Source organism: Cebus imitator, unplaced genomic scaffold (assembly GCF_001604975.1).
Source record: "Cebus imitator isolate Cc_AM_T3 unplaced genomic scaffold, Cebus_imitator-1.0 Scaffold37, whole genome shotgun sequence".
NCBI lineage: Eukaryota > Metazoa > Chordata > Mammalia > Primates > Cebidae > Cebus > Cebus imitator.
Genome location: NW_016107352.1, coordinates 4,028,811 through 4,038,585, shown reverse-complemented (window position 1 = coordinate 4,038,585; position 9,775 = coordinate 4,028,811).

The following is a 9,775-nucleotide window of genomic DNA, read 5'->3' as shown; positions in this document are numbered from 1 at the left end:
AACTCCTGACCTGGTGATCTGCCCATCTCAGCCTCCCAAAGGATTGCAGGTATGAGCCACTGGCCCTTATTTTCTGTTTTCTATTTAAACATTTTCTTTGCTTCATTTTTTCATTTTTTTCTATCTTCCATTGTATAGGTAGATTTTTTTTCCGTTAGAAACTTAAACCCTATATTTAGTGTTACAATAGATTTTCTTGAGCTTTGCCACCCAAAAAACAAAAATCTTAGCATACATTCCCCTTGCTCTGCTCCTATTGCAACAATAAAAATAGGAGAGCAAAGAAAATATTTTTAGTAAAACAATTCAGTAGGTTCTTATTACAATAGTGTGTAGAGAAACAATCAGGGTCATGCAAAGCTAAGTCAGGCATACCAGTTGATTAATATGATATTGTAATAATCCACACAATGTAATAAGAATTTGATCCAGAGGGCTGGGAATGGAAATGTAAAAATTAGTTGAGATTTTAGTTTATTAGAGCTGAAATAAACTTAACCTCAATTTCTACATTCTACATGTAAACATAATACATTCACAACTTTATCAAATTTCCTTTTCATATATGTGATTATTGGATTAAACATGAATGAACAAGGGGGAAAATATCTGGTTATAATTGAATTAAAATGAAGAGAAGGTCTTAACTAGGGCATCTGCAGCTGGTGGGCTCGCAGTATTACCACTCCAGTTCTAGGAAACTTGAGTCACTGAAATAGAATTGTGCTAGGGTGAAAAATCACTCTGACCAAAGAACAGAACAAGTACACAGCTTTATAGAAAATGTAACAATTAGGCCTATAGTTGAAGTCTGAGGAAGTACTTTTACAATTAAGTTCCCGGTATTAGGTCTAGTTTCAGTAAATAATTTCTCAGTGATTAATTTTTGCCTAGTGTAATTGCTGATGATGGATGGCCAGCAGTTGGAAGACCAATCAAAACTGCAGAAACAAAGAGATTAACAAAATAAATTTGTTCATAAAATAAACATTGTCTACCCTAGAAAAGAAATGAAACTAAATTAAATTATATTTCTTTATTGCATTGGAGTCTTCATTTTGACCAACCTAGAGATAGTTTTGGAGAATATCTTATGATTAATAAATATTAGCTAATAAGTTTTTAAGCTTATTACTCCTTTGTCAACATTAATTATTATAGATCTTCTTTCTTCCACAGAAGTAATACAACATGACATCTAGACTATAGTTGAAATTTTAAGGAGTTTAGAAGATTTTAAGTTTGAGCTATTTCAAGTTCTGTAATTTCACATCTTTGAAATGAGTATTTATTGGGATTTAGATTTATTAATTCAACTAACATTTTTCAAGCTCCTGATATGTGTCAAGCATTATACTACTTGTTGAGATGCAGAGATAAATAAGACTGGGTTTCTGCCCACAGGTCTTTCTGAGGTGAGTAGAAGAAAATAAAAATGTAGGCATAAGTTTTGCAAGGGAGAACAGTAGGGACCCAAAGGAAGGAATGGTGGACTGTACTATATATCTAGCCCTGTCAGGTATAGTAGAAAGATATAAGAATGTCAAAGAGGAAGCCCTTGCTCTGTAAAACACTTTTGCACTATAGGAAAGGTCAGTACTTTCCCCAAAGTCATAAAGCTGTTAGGAAGCAGAGCCAGGACCCAACTAGTCCTATCCTGCAAGTAAAAGTAGTGTAATTTGTCCCCAAGCCCAAATTTGAGAGCTTTTCTGGCTCCTTCCTGGGAATTTCACCTTAAATAAAGCCTTCTGACTGACACCCTGCCAAACACACACACACACACACAGAGAGAGAGAGACAGAGACAGAGAGAGCTCAAGTCAGACCTGACTCCCCAGTTCTTCATTCTTATTAATAAACAACAAAAATCACCAGACATTTGGAAAAACACAGCTGCCTGAAAGAAAAAGAAACCAGACTATTTAACTTGTATGTAATTGTTATAGAAACAAAGCAGAGCTTAAGATGGGGGAGGAATCCCTTAAGAAGTCAAGAAACTGGAGAAACTATTCAACTATAAAACAATATACTAAACAATCAATTACAGAACAAGAAAAACCTTTAAAAAGTTAAAGTAGGTCGGGCATGGTGGGTCACACCCTAATCCCATCACTTTGGGAGGCTGAGGTGGGCAGATCACGAGGTCAGGAGATTGAGACACAATGAAACGCTGCCTCTACTAAAAATACCCAAAAAAATTAGCTGGGTTGGGTGTGGTAGCGTGCTCCTGTAGTCCCAGCTACTTGGGAGGCTGAGGTAGGAGAATGGCTTGAAGCTAGTTGCTGTGAGCTGAGATTGTGCCACTGCTCTAGCCTGGGAGACAGAAGGAGATGAAAGAAAGAAAGAAGGAAAGAAAGTGAGAAAGAGAGGGAGGGAGGAAGGAAGGAAGGAAGGAAGTCAGTCAGTCCTACAAGGGCTGGATGCCAGATCGAAGGCACATATTTTCCTGGGACTCATTAATAATAGATTTTCCTATAGGCCAGGCATCTGCTTATCTGATAGAGAACCCATTTAAACCTAAATTTCCACATGCACACACACAAACACACACACAAACCCTGTCAGATGCAGCTGCACACCATTCTGTTGATGGCCTTATCACTATTGGTTTGGGCATTTTTACTGATTTACAATCCAGAGGCTCACATCAACTTAAGTAGATACCCACTTAAAAGGATACCCCAGTCCCACATCCCACACAGCTTTGCAAGGGCCCAAATCTCAATGCTTCAACTCTCATTGCCTAAGATGACATTGCAAGACCACCCCAAGACCTTATTGCTGGAGATGACTTTGCCCACTGTGCTGGAGACTTCACCTCTTACACTAAAGTCTCCCCTCAGCAACACCCATGGGCTGCCTCTCCTAAAGCACAAAGTTGACACAGGATATTTAAATTTTTCTTTCTGAACTCAGTGTCTGCTTAGCCCATGATCCTGGTATACTCCCTACTCTTTTCCAAAATACACCCTACACTTGCATGCCTAAAGGAAAACCTGATAGACATTACTAAAATTAATGATGATTATTGTTTTCCCCAGGAGGCACCTATCTCATATCAGACAACTCCACAGCCACCTGGGGAGAGAAACACTACTTTCTGGTTACTTCTCCTCCTGTAACCCCATCCAGCTTTCCACCACAGCCTCTTGCCTTGCACCTCCAACCACAACCACTCCCTCCCTTTGGCTGGACACAATACCACTAACATTAACATATACTTTACTCAATTATTAGCTCATAACCAACAATAGTGGCACACTGAAATGCTTATTTCTTGGGAATGATATTATTCTCCTTGCAGTCAATATCTTCACCACTCAAGCTACAACTGTCTTACATTTAAAAGATCAAGCCAGGGCACCCAGGGGTGGATTGCCATCGATTTATTTAATACAGTAGCTGCCTCAGCATCCATTTTTAGGACTACCACAAGTTATTTGAAACCCAGTCATATCCTGTCACCTTTGGCCCACTTAAAACTTTCCCTCCCCAAGTGGTTGTTTGCAATACAACCCATTTTTTCCTCATCTCACTGAACCAAACCCAACGTATTCCACAGGCGCTGCCCATGTTCAGACTTAATGGTTAACACCAGAGTCTTGTAAACAAGTTCCCCACCTCACAGGTGTTTTCTTTAAATTAAAAAATTCACAACCCCTGAGGAAACTGTAAGGGATAACACCTGTGCACCTTTATAAAGGCCTGGCGCCACACCTCCTTTCTCTTCCTTCTTGCTCCCCACCCGTTGGTTGAGCTCCCTGCCACTGCCAGCCTTCCTGTCAGTCTCCTGTTGGCACCCCTAACCTCTACGAGCTCTGTAAGTAATAACTTTCTTTGTTTCATGCATTTGGTTTTACCTCCTCGTTGCGTCTCACCTGCCTGATACTCCCGAATCTAAATTTCTCCTGCTCAGAGCTCTCCTAGAAAGTGGTTTTCTTGGTTTATGGTCACTCTTGAGAGAAAGACCTCAAAATCAAGTTAAAAATAAACCATAACTATAGAAATCATAAAAGTAAATTTTGCTATTAAAAAGTCAAATTTGCTATTAGTAAAATGTACTATAACAGGAAACAGCTGTAACCCAAAGACACATCTAACCATAGACACACCCAAAGCATATCAATCAGCCCTCTGGACGGAATTTTCTCAGAAATTAGTCTACAATAGTTTTTGGCTAAATGCTTATGCTGATTCTCTGAAGCTACAGAGCAGTGCATTCTAAGGGGACAAAATGATTTATCAAGGAAGAGTGGGCATAAAGGCATTTTCAGACACGCAATGACAGAACATTTAGCCTTTCCTCAAAAAGTCATTTAAAGATGTTTCTACCAAAATGCAGGAGGGGGAGAAAGAAAGCATAGTTCAAGAAAACTGTAGTAGCTGCAACCCAAAATGGCCAGGAGCGGGATTCCTAGGACAACAGTTAAGTGGTGAGGCTAGAAAGCAGCAGATACAGAGAGGTTTCAGGTGAAGCGAGACTACAAACAATTGATAAAATGCATGAAAAGTGAATCCACATGATCATGAAGTTGCAACATTCTCCCTGAGGTATGGATCACTTGGGGATAGTGACCTTGGGCCCCTAAACAAACTCTGCACTTCTTATCTCCAAACTACTAGTTGGTATTATATTAACAGTTACATCTTTGGTTATTCATTTTCATTTAAATTTATACACGATACAGAGTCGGTGCAGGGTAGAGAGGGATAGGGAGACTATGGCTTTTCAATTTTCGCTGTTTGTATTATTTAATTTGATACCATGTACATATTTTGGTTTTTAGAAATTTAAATTGATAGAGATTGCTAGGTATAACAAAATTTTAATAATTTATCTTTACAAGATAATCACGCTGAAGCTCTCACTGTATTTTTTCATTAGTTGTATTTATGCTGCATCAGTTTTCTAAGAAAAGCCATTTTACCTTTTAAAAGGAATTGTCTTTGGCTTTTGGGCAGAAAATAAGGCACTGATTACCTAATCCCTTCCCCCCAGGAAGTCATCTAAAGACTAAAATGGCCAGTACAGTTTTGGTCCCTAAACAACACAGGGGTTAAGGGAAATGTCTCAACATACATTCAAAAATCCATGTGAAACTTTTGACTCCCCCAAAACTGAACTCTTAGCCTACTGCTGACCAGAAATCTTACCCATACCATAAGCAGTTGATTAACACATACTTTGTATGCTATATGTATTCTTGTGTGTGTGTGTGTGTGTGTGTGTATGTGTGTGTGTGTGTATATATATATATATATATATATATATATATATATATGCTGTATTCTTACAATAAAGCAAGTTAGAGAAAGGAAAATGTTATTAAGAAAATCATAAGAGAAAGCATATTTACTGTTAAGTAGAAGTAGATCATCATAAAGGTCTTCATTCTTATCTTCACATTGAATAGACTGGGAGGAAGAGGGAGAGGAGGCAGTGCTCTTGCTGTCTCAGGGGTGGCAAAGTTGGAAGCAAATTCACACATAAGTTGACTCATAGGTGGGTTACTGCTTATGGACACATGAGCAGTACAAATCCATGTTATTCAAGCCTTAACTGCACTGCTTTCCCCTAGGCTGTATTCTAAATCTGGTCAGTCTCAGCTGCACGTGTGACTAGATTTTATCTATATGCTGATATCTCCTAACCTAAATCTCCTGCTTAATTCCTAGCCCCTGAATGACATTTCCATTGCTCATCACAGTGAAAATTCACATACTGAATTTATTATCAGCCTTTTCAAAATTCTTTGGACATCCCTAATAACAGTAAAGGGCAACTTCATCCCACCAGTCCTGTAGGTTAAAGACCTTTAGAGGATATTATGGTTTGTCTTGCTCGTCCTCCGTTCACCCTCCTTCTAGTATAATTTTTTTTAATTACAAAGTTTGAAAAACTAAAACTACATATCTCAGATTCCTTTACAATCTTGGGTCAGAATAACAATTAGGTTCTGCCTACTGAATGCACTTACCCAGTTTGGGGAGGCTGTCTTTTTAGCTACACTCTTTTTCAAATCAAGGCCATGAAGACATGAGGTTTTACGGCCATATTTCCAGGTCCATTCTTCATCTTCATAGGTACTGAGAAAGAACTGTTGGTTGCAGCAGGAACGCTCCAGATTCTGGGGCCCAGTGATAGCTAAGGCAGTAGTGTTGGCAGGAACCTAGCCATATGGTAGGATATCTTTTGAATGCAATAATTCCAGTGATAGTATCTGTAGTAGTAAATCCCTAGCAGGTCAGAACTGGGATCTGGAAAGTATTTCTGGAGACCTAGGCTAGCTTCCACTCTTTTGTTTCCCCTATAATTTTCTAAGCATTGATTCCTACTATTAAATCTCTTCCTGCTTAGTAACTGAGAGGAGCCATCACTTTTTCTGCAAAGAACCTTAACTCCAAAGTTGTATTCGTTCTTTCATTACACCCCAAATCTAAGCAGTAAGTCAGTCCTGCCAGTTCTTTTGCCATAATTTTTATTGCACCCAGCTACTCCTTTTCCTTTCCATATTTTTATATTGTAAAGGGAGGAGCATCAGCCTTGGATCCTAACACCAACTTATGCCTTGCTATTCCCAAGCCATGTTTCTTTAGACAAATCACTTAATTTCTTGGAATCTTAAATTCCACAGCTGTAAAAGGAGATCGTTGTCAGTTTATAGGATTTTGTGAAAATTAGAGATAATATTTGATGCTCCGGGAAAATCATCTGGCCTAATTCTTGGTATTTAGCCTTAGCCATACTATTATTATTATTAAACTCCTACCAGGTCTTGTTCTTGGATCTTTCTCAATCTAGCTCTGGAAAGAGAGTATGTCCCAAGTATGTTTTGAATAACCATGGAACTATAAAAGTAGCCCTTGGCCTCAAGGAACTTTTAGTTTGAAGAACAAAACTGAAGTTTCTGAAAATCATTACTCATATTTGAAAATAGAAAAAGTAACCTGAGATTTGTTTTGGGGTTTTAGACTAAGAACCTTTTTGATGAAATCAATGGAGGAATTTTTACTATTGATGATCTCTCTCTCTGACCAACTAGTGATTGAATTATTTTCCTTCAGTGTCTGAGATAAAATGATTAACTTCAAACAAATCATATTTGCTTTAGGAAAGATAGAGCAAGTATATTTTTCCCTATTTCTCCTGATAAGTGCAACTGAAAACTATGGAAGCAGTGTAAAACAAGAAAATGCTGAAAGGTGGAGAAAATGAGCCGACCGTTAAGGAATATGGGAACAAAGAACAACATGGTGATGAGTTATCTGGTTTTTTTTTTTCCTCGGCCTCAAATATTTCAGACTGGAGTGAGATTACCATTTGAGTTGGGAGCCTGAGTAAAGCAGATTGTTCTCCCTAATGTGGGTGGGCTTCATCCAATTACTTGATACTCTGGATAGAACAAAAAGGCTGATTTCTGAGTAAGAGAGGATGTGTTTCTGACTGCCTTTGAAATGGAACACTGTGTTTTGTTTTGCTGTTTTTCTGGCTTTAAACTGAACAGAAACATTGATTCTTCCTGAGTCTCAATCTGGCTTTTGGCCTGGAGCTACATCATTGGGTATCCCGAGTTCTCAGGTTTTGGGGGTATTGGATTATTGGGAAGGAAGAAAGGAGTAAGGAAAAATTGGGGTAAATATTAGGCTTTCCTTCGCCTCCTGAGTTTTCTAAATTATGTTTGGTTGTGGAAGAAAAAAGTATTGGCCCCAGGCATAATGGCTCATGGCTATAATCTCAGCACTTTGGGAGGCCAAGGTGGGTGGTTCAACTGAGGCCAGGAGTTCAAGACCAGCCTGGCCAACATGGTGAAACCTTGTCTTTACTAAAAATACAAAAATTAGCCAGGCATGGTGGTAGGTGCCTGTGAGCCCAGCTACTCGGGAGGCTGAGACAGGAGAGTCGCATGTACCCAGGAAGCAGAGGTTGCAGTGAGCTGAGATCATGCCATTGCACTCCAGACTGGGCAACAAAGCGAGACTCCGTCTCTAAATAAATAAATAAAGTTTAATACTTTCTAGTCTAAATATATATAATATATAAAAGAAATAGTTAATGGAATTACATTAAAATGGGCAGGTTAAAGGACTTAAAAGGAGGTAAGTTTTCTATATTTCACTTGAACTGATGATACGACTAGACTGTGGTAAGTTATGTATAATATTTTAGCAATCATTTCAAAAGCTATTCAAAAAGATACACTCAAACAAAAGCAGATTCTGGGAAAACTGGATATCTATATACAGAAGAATGAAACTAGACCTCTCTCACTGTATGCAAAAATCAATAGATCAAAGACTTAAATAGCAGACTAAAAACTATGAAACTACTGGAATAAAATAAAGGGGAAACACTCCAAGACATTGGTCGAGTCAAGATTTTTATGGCTAAAACTCCAAAAGCACAAGTAACAAAACAAAAATAGACATATGGGACTATATTACACTAAAACACTTTTATACAGCAAGGGAAACAACAGAGTGAAGAGGCAATTTGTTGAATGGGAGAAAATATTTGCAAAATAGTCATTCATGAAACTAACATCTAGGCTATATGAGAAACTCAAACAGTTCAATAGTAAAAAAACAAATAATCCTATTAAAAAGTGGGCAAAATATCTGAATAGACCTTTCTCAAAAGATAACATACAAATGATCAATAGATACATAAAAATATTCAATATCACTAATCATCAGAGAAATGCAAATCAAAACCACAATGAGATATCATCATACCCCAGTTAGAATGGCTGTTATCAAAAAGACAAAAATAAGAAGTGCTGGCAAAGATGTAGAAAAAGGAAACTCTTATACACTGTTAGTGGGAATGCAAACTAGCATAGCCATCATGGAAAACAGTGTGGAGATTCCTCAAGAAATTGAAAATAGAACTGCCATAAAATCAGCAATGCAACTCCTGGGGAAAGATATCAGTATATCAAAGGGATATCTGCAATCCCATGGTTATTGTAGCATTATTCCCATAGCCAAGATATGAAACCAATGTAAGTGTTCATTAATGGATGCACAAATAAAGAAAATGTGGCATATACACACAATGGAATACTATTCAGCCATAAATAAAATGAAATTCTGGCTGGGCACAGTAGTTCATGCCTGTAATCCCAGCATGTTGGGAGGCCGAGTCAGGCAGATCATGAGGTCAGGAGTTCAAGGCCAGCCTGACCAACATGGTGAAACCCCATCTCTACTAAAAATATAAAAGTCAGCTGGGTATGGTGGTATGGGCCTGTAATCCCAGCTACTAAGGAGGCTGATGCACGAGAATGGAGGTGGCCGTGAACCAAGATCGTGCCACTGCACTCCAGCCTGGGTGAGAGAGCAAGACTCTGCCTCCAAAAAAAAAAAAAAACCTATCATTTGCAGCAACATGGAAGGTGTCATATGGCATATATTAGATGAAATAAGCCAAGAAAGGACAACAAATGTTGCATGTTCTCACTGATATGTGGGAGTTAAAAAAACATTGATCTCATGGAAGTAGAGAATAGAATGATAGTTACCCAAGGCTGGAAAGCATGTGTGTGGAGGGAGGAGAAGGAGAGGCATGAGTTAATGGGTACAAACATACAGTTATATAGAAGAAATTCTATTGTTTGGTAGCACAGTAGGGTGACTGCAGTTAACAATATCATATTGTATGTTTCAAAATAGGTAGACGATTTGAAATGTTTCTAACAAATGATAAATGTTCAAAGTAATAAATGTAATTGTTACACACTGTATTTATTAAAATATTACATGTACCTAATGAATAT